Source organism: Nelusetta ayraudi, unplaced genomic scaffold (assembly GCF_046127955.1).
Source record: "Nelusetta ayraudi isolate G7.1 ecotype Tasmania unplaced genomic scaffold, CSIRO-AGI_Nayr_v1 ptg000070l, whole genome shotgun sequence".
Taxonomy (NCBI): Eukaryota; Metazoa; Chordata; class Actinopteri; order Tetraodontiformes; family Monacanthidae; genus Nelusetta; species Nelusetta ayraudi.
The window spans coordinates 8835001-8847036 of NW_027466120.1; positions in this window are offsets into that span (position 1 = coordinate 8835001).

Genomic DNA, 12036 nt, shown 5'->3' on the forward strand with positions numbered 1-12036 from the left:
GGCTCAGTTTGCTCGGAATCTCCAGCAACACGGTGCGTCTCCGCTCACCGGTGGGGCTCCACTTGATTTATTGCTTCTTTTTTTTTTCTTGTGCGCGCAAAAATGTGCGTCCTCACTCAAACGCGGCATGATTTAAATGTGATTTCCAGACAATGAGTCTCATTTGGCAAAAGAAGTTTAGGTATTAGCTTATGTAACATCGGCACTGTACAGGAAGATATGAGCTCATCACAGATAGCAACTGAGGTTCTCCACCTAACGCTGCGTTCAAGCAACATTCAGGCAGATGTGAACACATCTACTGGACTGCTTTGCTCCTGCAAATAATGGATAATGGGGTTCACGTTGACTTTGAAAGACAAAAACACTGTCGTACGAAAACCAACCCAAAGACTGTGTGTGGATATATTCAAACACCAGGAAGTCACTGTCATGGTACTACAACTCTTTATTGGCAAAGACATGAAAGCAGCACACTCTTGTCTATAGAGAAAAAAATATCTTTTACCCATTTTGTACCCATGTTGTTAATCTCACTTTATCCTCTGTCCCCTCATCATCGTGACCATCATAACTCCAGGACTGCTTCCACCACCACTCAGGTTCCAAAATCTCTCTCTATCATTTTTTTCCACCGCTGACCTCCGTCAGACGCTTTAATAAGGCTTACAGAAAGTCGACCCAGTTGCCTCCATGTATTGAGTGAGTCTGGCTTGACTTGCTGCTGAGCACCATCTTCCTCATCACCCAGCTGACTGTAAAAACATTGGCATAGAAATGAATAGATCTGCTTGGTGTTGTTACATGCTTTGCATGTGAACAGCCTACTGTGACAATGATACTTTAAGGCATTTAGCTAATATTCTCATTTTAAAGTTTAATGTTTCAAAAAATGTGCTATTTTACACATTTCTTTTGGTCCTCTGCTATTTTCCTCTTAACTGCAGGTGTTGTCACCAGCCAGAGAGAGGCGCCACCGAGGTGTCTTTTTGTGAACTGGCAAAGGGCAAAAGCTCAGACCTGTGTGGAGATGATTTCCTCCCAGAACTTAATTTTCATAGTGCTGTCAGTATTGAATGTATAACACACACACACACACACACACACACACACACACACACACACACACACACACACACACTACAGCAGACTGAGACTGTGATGAGTCAAATTGAGGGCAGCTAATTATAGCCTGGAGAAAGTTCTGCCTTTTTGCTCATCATCAACTCTCTTTAGGAAGAGCAGAGAAAGAGAAGCTGCTGGCGGTCGTAGGTGGGCGGCAACTTCTTCCTGGAGGCATTGGGCTTGTCCTCTTCTCTCAGTGCATGCTTAATGTGCACACTCCTTGCAGCTGAGCCCTTCAAACAACTCCAAAAGCTTTGCAGCATTTCACTTCTTGGATAGTTTTTATACTTTGGGTTTGTCAGTGTCTGTTACTCAGTGGTCCGGAGTCTTCAATTCACTTGAAGTAATTGGTTCAGTCATTCACGTTGACGTGTCGGAGCCTGAAGAGAGACTCAACGTCCGTCATGGCGAGTCCTGCGTCTTCTGCTGTGTTGCTCACGTCGACTCACCAGGATTTTAGATTACCGTTTTCCACTGGGACTTTGCACCTGTCCACAGTGCCAAAACTACAAGCAAATGGACTGCTGACTGTGGTTTTCCTGTGCTTGATTGTTCAGCCCACTGAACCCTGGATGGGCTGCTGCCAGGATGAAACTGAAACCAACCAACCAACAATACAGACAAACTGAGGACTGTATTCAAAGCAACCTGCTCAACCTAACTACTGGTGCCAGTCTTACATTACTACTGGTGGAGGTTTTGAAGATTTGACATTTCTGAGTTTAGTGATGAGCCCAATTGCAGTTAGTGCTGCACGTCTCTGAAACTATTTTACAGTGTTTCTATCTAAGAGATAAGCAAATAGAAATGACTGAGAAATAATAATAAGAAGAAGCAAAGAGGGTCTTCTATTTCCTTTGTTTTTGATGGATCCTCTGAGAAGCTGTGGTGCTTGAGGGGAGCCGAGGCCTCAGTATATCCCAGCCTGAAGCTGTTAGTCCACAGGATCCTGCAGGATGGAGCTCAGTGATCGTCTCGCTTCCCGTGTGAATGGAAATCCAGACTCAGGCTTTGTCTTGGGGATCCCCACTCTCTCACACACACACACATGCATTGCCATAGCACCCATGGCACCACCTACCCAACTCCTACCCCATCACTGCCAGCCCCCCCTCCCTACCCACTCCAACCCTCCCGTGGCCCCTAATTGCTTTTATGCCTTTATTCTCTCAGTGTGAGAAGTTTGACAGTGTACATAAACGAAATTCCAGAATAGCAACGGGATATGAAAAAAGCACATGTGGTAGCATTTTGCCGCCCCTCTGGATCGGACTGAGAATATGCAGTTTGATAGATATATTCTGAGCGAGGAAGGATGTCATCATGAACGGCCAGAGTGGACTCTCGCGGACCTGCGCCACACTGGAAAGAAATGAACCCTCATTTCTGGTCTTAGTGCACCATAACAGGGTTAAGTCAACATGTGGGCTTGGTAATTAGGCAGAACAACTACAGATTCATAGAGTCATTCATAAACAAGAAAAAATAGCAAAAGGAAAAAAAGGGAAAAAAAAATACTTTCTTACTCCCTGGCTGGAGCAAATTCAGGCGTTTTGCTTTGTTCCTTTAAAAACTCATGGCATCAAGTAAACTATCTATGGTGGCGATGAGTGCATGGCAGGGAACTTCATTTTACATTTATATGTAGCTTTCTTTTGCGCCAACATTTTAAAGAACTTGCAGAACAATCGATTGAAGCAGAAGAAATGCTCTAAAATAGATCCTGATAATGCTGTGTGCAGTGGGAGTGTATGGAGGATTATATACAGTTTCTCATTATCATTATTTCATTATTGTTTTAATATCTTCTCTGAGGTGCCAAACGTCACAGCTTGATCCATCACTGCAACCGTGTAAATCCAGCGGGAGCTTAAGAGTGTCATCGTCCAAAATACTTTTTGAACATCCTCTGCAAATGTTCAATAGCAGGTGATAAAAGAGCCTCCAAACAGGAGAATTGTGGATGTCTGTGTGGGCTTGAACTGACAGATTAATACTCCCATTAAATCCCTCAGGCCAATAGATTAAGCTCGTCTAAAATAGCTACATGAATGGAATGTAAAGGCATTCTTTGAGGATTTACATAATGCAGTGTTTTGACTCACAGTGTGGGCACTGTTTACCCACTGTCATGTCTTTCCAGAAAAAAGTCCTTTTGACCTGTTTGGGCTGGCGTGTGGTCAAAAAACACATTCTGTCCTCTTTGCATTTGTCTCTGCTGCAGGTCCAGACCTCCCTCTTCCTCCCTCTTCCTCCCTCCCTCTACACTCTCACCCTCGCCCTGCCAGTGGTGTCTGGAAGTGATGTTTGCTGCTGTTTAACAACAGGGGAATTCTGCTCTCATCGCTGCAGTCGTGGGAGTCGGCGCTGGGCGGGGCAGGCGGAGAGAAGTTGGTACAAACACAACCAGCTCCAGATGTGGCTCTGCATGTAAGCTCTCCCCAGACTGTCAAGTCCGAAAAAAATCTGATGACTGAGGCCATAAAGAAAATGTCTCCCTGCGCACGTCTTCAATGGCATCCCACAACCCCTTGGGTCACTCCGATTATAATTCTGTCTTTCACCAGTATGAAATGCTCCAGCTGGACCACTTTAACGTCTCTCTGCACAGAAGGAAAAGGAGCGTCTAGGTAGGCTTTCTGTTCGCTGAACCTCCCTGTTTGCTCGATCACATGACTTGAGTCACTCTTTAGTAAGGGCAACAAGTTCACTGGAGAATGCATTTCTAACAGCTCATTCGTGTACCAATGTCGGAATCAGATTCCTGAGGTTCTTAGGTGTTGGTGATGTGGATCGAACCAGTTCACTCTGAGGTGCAGTTTCTTTAAAAGACAGAGCTTGGTTTCTGCTCACCCTCCATCTTTAAAGGAGTGCAATGCTGACATTCCTCTATGTCAGATGTTTTCCCTCCACTTGGGTCTGTCTGTGTGTCCAAAGTCATGCATTCTGATGTCCTAGTATGATCTCCTGTATAAACTATGGAGAGTTCAACCCAAACAGACTATCTGCTACAGTTGCGGATGCAAGAAAAAAAAAAAAAAAAAAGCAGTAAAAAACTGAGATGCATCTAATGCAATGTACGATTAATCACACGTGTTTATTTTATGGCTAATAATGTATGCATGAATCAACCAAACCTTTGACAGAGGAATATAGAGAATATAGAGAATGTCTAGGTCAGTGCTTTCTTAAAGTCAAACAGTTCCTCACCTATATTTAGCTGCTTTCCCAGATTTGGACATCATGCTTGCATTGCTGTATTTTCAAGCATTAAGAATGACAGAATGCTGTGGAAATCTATCTATTGCTGGTTGGAGTTTCAAACACTCTCCACATAAAATTATTAAGTGTTAAGCCATACGATCCATTCAAGATAATACATCTGGACCCATCAGACCCGTCAGTATGGGACTTCCAGTGGAAAGCACTTTCCCTGGTTAAAAGTTTTGTCATCCTCGTGAACCTTTAACCGCATCACGAGCTGCCCAACAGTCCTGCTAAGAAAAAAAAAAAAAAAAAATCTAATGAGCAGATTCATAGTCCTCCTATAAAGACAACGTCTTATTTCCAACAGCTCTTGACCATTCCCTACAACTTCTTTTCCCCTCACCTCCCTTCGACAATTGATGAGCTGCATCGAGCCAAAAATGTGTTTCCAATGGGAGTCGTGCTGATGCAGAGAACAGTCGTTTTTTTGTTCAAAACTGATGAAGTTTGAGGGAAAATTCTCTGACAGTTTGCTTGGAAACTTTGGCATAACCTTAATTCTACCCAGAAACAAGTTAAAAAAAATAAATAAATAAATAAAAAAAAATCAACACAACAGACACTCTCTCAAATGCCATGATAAATTTATGTTATCCTAACGTAACGTTAAAATTATGTTTGTCCACCATGCCATGTTTTTGTTTGTTTGTTTTTTTTGTTTGCTGTGTTGCCGGAAACAAACCAATGACATGGTCAATAGTTTTGCATATATTCCTAAGCCATAACAATCAGTGAATCTTCTTTAATAACAAGTCATAAATGAATGTAGAAATGGCTGCTCGTTTATCCTAAAGCTGTATGTATGCATGTATCAGTCAAAGTAGTCAAAAAACAATTTGACACTAATGTGTTTTTTTTTTACACCAACTATAAACTACAATACACCCCTGTTTTCGAGATAATGTTCTCGGGCCAAAAGAGTCACATCACCACAATACGAAGTTGTGGTGCAACTTACAGTCCCTTGAAGTCAAGAGGTCAGAGCTGAGTTTTTGTTCACTCTCGGCTTTCTTAACAACAACTTGGCATCTATACCTCCAAAGGGGATTTTCCCTTTAATACACAGATGGGGAGCAAGACCACAAAACCTCCTACGGAACGTTCAGCAGAATTTGGCTACAACAGAACGCCAAACTGCTGTGAGTCAGCAGCATCAATGCGGTCAGCGGAATCATGTTCGGTGTCCCCACACACAGCGCTGGGGTCAGCCAGAGAGTTTAATGAGACCATGGTGTGGCTGTGTCAGAGATTCTTCCTTTAATTTTTTACTTTCATGCAGTTGAATCATGGGTCTGACCTTCAAAACACAGTGGATGAAAGAGAGATAGAAAATGTACTTTGCACATCCAACTCAATGGAGCCTGAGTCACTTTAGGGAAAAAAAAGTAGTCAACATCCCAACAATTCATCTTCTTAATTGTCTGGTGTCAGTCTAGGTCGTTTCACCACACCCTGTTAAACAGTGATGTATACTTGCTTTAGTAAGTCCTAGATGTTTAAGAAGCTGGGTAGAGTTTTCATATTTCTTTCTCATTAATTAACCTGACAAATACTGCATAATTTGTTACATGTTCACTTTTCAGCCCACTGTACTAAAAATGAAGTTGCAGTTGTCTTGTAAACGTGTAATTACACAAGCTGTTTATGAAGTTTTAAGCAGAGGGGAACCCTCAGGGCCTTCTACACCCTCAGAGAAGGCAAAAAAAAAAATGTTCTGACCATGTAGCTGACCAATCCACTGTTTGTGGAACTTGACACCTCTTGTCGTAGTCTTTACCTATGACCTGGCATGAGTACATGAAGGATGAATTAGTCTTCCACAACAAACAAAAAAAAAGTTCATAGTTAGTTGTGGTCATCAAGCAAGTCATCCAGAATGACATTTAAATTCACACCCAGAGAAATGAGAAGTGTCTAGCGATCTCCCACCCCATCCATCGGTCTGACCAAGTGGGCCCATCTACCATCTACCATGCTTCTTGCCTCAGTCCGCAGGGGAAATATTGGTGAGCTCAACAACTATGCTATCAGAAACTTCACAATTTTCATTCAAATGGATCAAGGATTACCTTCTCCTTCTGGCAAGGATCACATTGTGTACCCTGCCAGACACATTGTCACACAACTTCTTCTTGTGTCATAGCCAGTCTGACCTGGGACATTGAGGAATGAGTAAGATCCACCACAGAAGATCAGCCAAGTGTTTTTTGCTTGTCCTTCCAACTGCTCCAGCAGATCCGAGGTGAGAAATTCTGCAGTGGGTCCTCTTCAACACTCACCTGTCACCCTGATGAGCAAACATGTGCTGTTCCCCTGCCAGGGAAACTGAAAGGACCACCTTAGAAGAACAACTTCATCACAGCATAATCATTTGCAACCATCACAAGAACTCCCATCTTGCATCTTGGACCTTTAGCTTCTTGTGTGTCACCAACCTTGGTCACACATATTACTGGGCTCACTCACAGGCCTTGACCCCCTGTTTCCCTCTTGGTTCCATCAGGAAAGAGAGGGGAGGAACCAAGAGGTTGAGACAGCTCTACATTGTATAGACTCCCAGAACCCATCCTTCTGTATGCTCACAACTTCCTAATCAGGTTCACCATAGACCTCTCTCTTAGCTGCCTGAAAATACAAGTCTTTTCTTCTCCCAACCTCATACGTTGCCTGTCATAGAATCTGGGTCCTTGTTCGCACTGCCTTTCTTCAGTCTGCAGGTCATTGGGTCTCACACAACCTACCGGTGATGTATTTCTGCCACTGTCTAACATGTTGACCAGGAAGTGTGGCTCTTCAACTTGGAGCTGCCTTCTCAGGTGAAATCCAAAAACCTGGCAACAAAGTTCCTTGGTTCAATACCATCCAGAGGATCATCAGTATGATGACAGTGAGATCAAGGTTTCAGCGCTCTGTGCCGATCTATTTCACCTGCTTCCAAGATGAAGCCATTCCACAAAAGTCATCTGTCACCAGCTGAGTTCAGTATTCTTTGTTCATGGGGACAAATTTGACAAAGAGCAAGGTTAAGGGGAAAACAAACCCATGAGCTCCCAAGAGCAGTGTCTTTCTGGGCAGGCACCTACGCGACATGTTGGGTTCGCAAGAAGTCAGAGATATTCTGACTGTTGTGAGGAAACAACACAACCTTGAATTGAAACAGTCTGTGTCTGTGTCAAATTCCACCATTACGCGTTGTCCATTCTCCTCTCACCTACCCACATCTGGATGCTGTTAACATTCCTCACTGCTGGTGCACACACCAACATATGAGCGGTTTAGAATGTGTAGTTGTGCAGATACTAAGCGTGTTACAGTTTGGTCTGAAATTGTACAGCTAAAGACGATATATGACCATGTATAATAGTAATGTATCTTTAATCTCTGTTTCTCCAGATATAATTCTGAACTTGGCTCAGAAAGCTATATGTATATATGTGTATATATATAATACATATATTATTTTTTTTTTTTTTTTTTTTTTTGAAGCAAGTTTGTGTGTTCAGAGGTGTTCTGAACTGCATTCAGGTCATGATGCAGACATTAAACTTTAAGGCTTGGTTGCTAGTTTCTGCTGAGGAGGCATCTTGGCTTCAGCCGCATAAAATTAAACTTTGAAAGTGAATATTAGAATGTTTAATTTATATCAGAAGAGTTGCCTTAAAGTAACAATTACGCAGTTCTAGCAAGTTCAGGAGTTAAACCTGTGAGCAAACTTTAATCTTGCCCCATAATGTAGGGTTAATTGACCTCACATAGATGAGTAGCAAAACAGAAGCTAAGCTAATTTGAAACCATTTTTTCCAAAGCCAGAGAAGATAGATTAGCCAAATTGTAATCTGTGTCCTTCGTGTGACCACTGAGCATGACTATGATTATTTGATCTCTGGGAAAAATGAGAGAAAGAGATGAGATGGTGAGTTAAGTACAGGTGCCTTTCAATTGGCTGTAGGGCAGCAGCCTGCAAAATCACAAACTGCAAAAGACTTGAAAGCTGACTGTCAGTTGTGCTTGTTTGCCTTTGCATGGAAAGGTAGGTAGTGCAACCCAACGTGAAGTTATGATTTGGGGGGAAAATAATTCACAAGTTGGTCTTTGTAGCCTTACTTTCAATAACTTGTCTTTGCCCATGGAAACACATTTCTGTAAAAAAAATGACTTTACCAGTCGTGTACGGTGGCCCTGAGTTTATTAACTCTTGTTGGACACTCAACCCTCCTGCATTCATTGCATGGCCCTAGGAAATACACCAAGTGGTAATCAAGGCCTGGATACTGTAGTTGTTGTTGTCTTGAGCTAGGAATAAAACTTGATATGCTGATGGAATTTGAACACCTTCAGTTAGATGGAAAAGTATTGCATAACCTGTTACTCCAGATCCCTCCATTCCCTTGGTGCCTTAAAGAAGACACTAATTCCTACAACAAATCTTCTCTAAAATGTATTTTTAAAGTCAGTGGGTGGTGACTTCAGCATCACTGAGCGTCTGCACCAGGTGATGAGGTGACAGCTGCTAAGACGCCTCCCTTGTCCTTCAGTCGACCCTCTTTTGGAGCCAGTCTGACAGAGAGAGAGTGATAGCTGAGCGCATACCACCTTTAACTACTGCCGTCCTCCCTGTACTCATGACCTTGAACCTCATTCACAAACTGGTTAAACCACTGTGTGCGGTAAGGAAGGGGGGGAGGGGAGGGGTGGCTTGGTTCTCCTTCTGCTTTTCTTACCTTTGTGATTGCATGTTCACTCCAAGGGTGCAAAGCAGACTTGCACTTGAATACGGTTGCTTCCCTTCCGCTCTCAACATGCTTTTCTGTGTGTGTGTGTGTGTGTGTGTGTGTGTGTGTGTGTGTGTGTGTGTGTGTAGCTGTGCTCAGCCGTAGCCTGAATATCTTTTCATGCTCATGAAGTCTTCAAACAAGCATGAAATATAGGTTTAGGTTGAATAGGGATAAACAACTTCACTGTAAACTATCGAACATTGTTGCAGAACTCTGTCCACGGCACTGGCACATAAAAATAAGAGCCCATTTTCACACTGATTCTCAGGCATGAAAGAAGACGGAAAACAATGAGTCAAAGGCGCAACCTGAGAACTTCATCACCGTCGCTTTCTTTTGAGGTGTGTGATTGAACTTTGATTCTGGTAAAGTGCATCTAGCTGTAGTCTAGAACTGAAACCGCTCAACTTGCTCTCAAACAGAGTGTACCTACGTGCTTTACGCCAAAACATTCATCCTGTTCTTGTTCCCTGATGAGAAAGTAATACAAGATCAGGTATGTCACTTACTGTATAACGTAGCATAACTTTAACTTTCAATAGTCCTATGTGCAGCTTGCATTGTCCTTTATGAATCACTCTGACTTGGTCTTCCTTATTGGTAGTGAGACATGTACGGTGCAGTCACTACTAACTAACTGTAAGCTACTCAACAGAGCACATTCCCTTGGACTTGACATGCTTTTGGTGGTCTTAATTCATTGTGTATTATACATTCACCATATATTTCTAATTCCCTATTTATTCAATGTTTTTTTTTTTTTACTTTAAGGCTTCTCATCTTTCACAGTTTCCAAAGTTTTAAGTTTTGGGTTTAATTTTATTTTTCCATTTTGCCTCGTGGCTATGGTGCAACTCCTGCTTTGTTGCCTTCAACTCTCGGGTCAACATTTTGGGAAATATGCCCTGTGCGGTATTCTTCTGAAATTTCAATCAGTGTGTTTGGGACAGAGCCAGGCTCAACTGTTGTGCCGTGCTTGCAGCATTTATACTAAGCTTTGCTAAAGCATTGTGATTGATGTACATGTGATTATGTCTTTACTGCTTGAATATGGAAGGCATTCATTTTGTTTGCAAATGTCATCGCTTTTGCATAAGTCAATATGCATAAACCAATAGAAGTCGGTTGTTGGAGCAAGTTAGATTGATGTCTAGTAAGCAGTCAGGAAAAGTCGCTGAACTTTTGAAATGTAGCAGGTCCTATCTAAGACCAGTTTCTAAAAGTTCAGTATAAGTGTGCATGCTGTAACTGTGTGTATTATTACTTCCCTTTCTGTTTCTTCTTGTATCTGTGAGAATTGAGTCCACCTTTTGTTTCATTTTATTACTGACAAGACATCTTAATGCCTGTTTGACTATTAAAATGTTATCAAATACTGTTTTAACTGCTACTATTTTTCAAAGATTATCTATGGTGCACTAAATACTAAGCACTAAGTACTGAATCATTATTAATCACTAATATTGTTGGTCATGGTTTATATTTTTTATTAAGAAATTATTGCTTCAGTCTTTCCTGCTGCTCAAAATCAATGTGATCATATAAACCAGTCAGGGAAAACACATAGCACTACTGTATTATGTATGCATTTTAATATTGTTAGAATTTTGTCTTGCTTTTGGAAAGAAAAAATGTCAAACCCACTATGACATTTTATCAGATGTCACAGGGCTCCTTGCAAAGTACTATTGTTGACAGAAATAAGCAGTGAGCACCAGACACACAGACAAAAACCTCTCCAAAATTACCACAGCCGCAGACACCAAATCTTTAAAAAGTACTTGGATGCTCGCCTCTTTACTGTCTGCACAGCGAACATGCAATTCTCCCGTCGGCTGAGGTATGTCGCTGGCATGTGAGCAAATGTGCGTCTGGTCTGGACGGCAAGGGGTTAAGTTGGCGGCGGGTGGTGTGTTCGCAGTGGGACGGCAGTGGCCCGGTCTGGGCCTGTCTCCAAACAGATGTTGGTTTGTTTCAGAGCTGTGGTTAAATAGTTGGATGCCGTTCCAGCACACAGGGGAGAGTAGAGGGGGGATTAGCGCTGTGAGGATAGCAGCTGCACAGACACAGCGCGAGCACAGGCAGATACAAATAAAAAGGGAACTGAAAGCCAATAATGCATCGCTGCATACAAAGCATAGTAATCTGTGTGACCTCTCATCTTTTGATCACCATGAAGCAAAACCTCCATCCGAGACGGCAATTACTGGGCCTTTTATTTGTATTTACGTGTGTGTGTGTGTGTGTGTGTGTGTGTGTGTGTGTGTGTGTGTGTGTGTGTGTGTGTGTGTGTTTTGACTGACTTTCTCTTCTTTTCAATTTAATTTAGCTCACTGTGTAGGGCCATATCTTGATGTTATATAGCACTTCACAATCAGCAGTTATTTCAGGGCTCTTTACGTGTTGAGCAGGTCTAGACGATACTCTGATCCAATCTTGGTTTTCAAGCTAAGGGTGAGAGGAGATCTGCTGGAGCAAGATAAAAAAAAGAAATAAAAAAAAAAGTGGGGGTGGAGGGGAGAGAATGTTCGCTTCTGTATAGAAAACTAACGCACATCATTTGTTCATGACCAATGGCTTTGAATCAGAACACTCATGTTTGCAGTTAGACGTTAAACATGTGACCAATGTTTAACGCAGAGCCGTGCCAGTTAAGCCCGGCCATTCAAACATGCTGAATAAAGACACGAAGAAACGAAGAAACAAACACAATCAGCTTCAGGTTTGGCAAATAATACTGCACACACTAAATAATCCATTTGCATCTTATTCATCAAACATTCAGTGCACTCTGTTAGAAGCGACCGTATCAACATGATAAAGTGGCTGTGCATGTTGTTGAGCCCAGTGGACTGACGCAGTGCTTCTT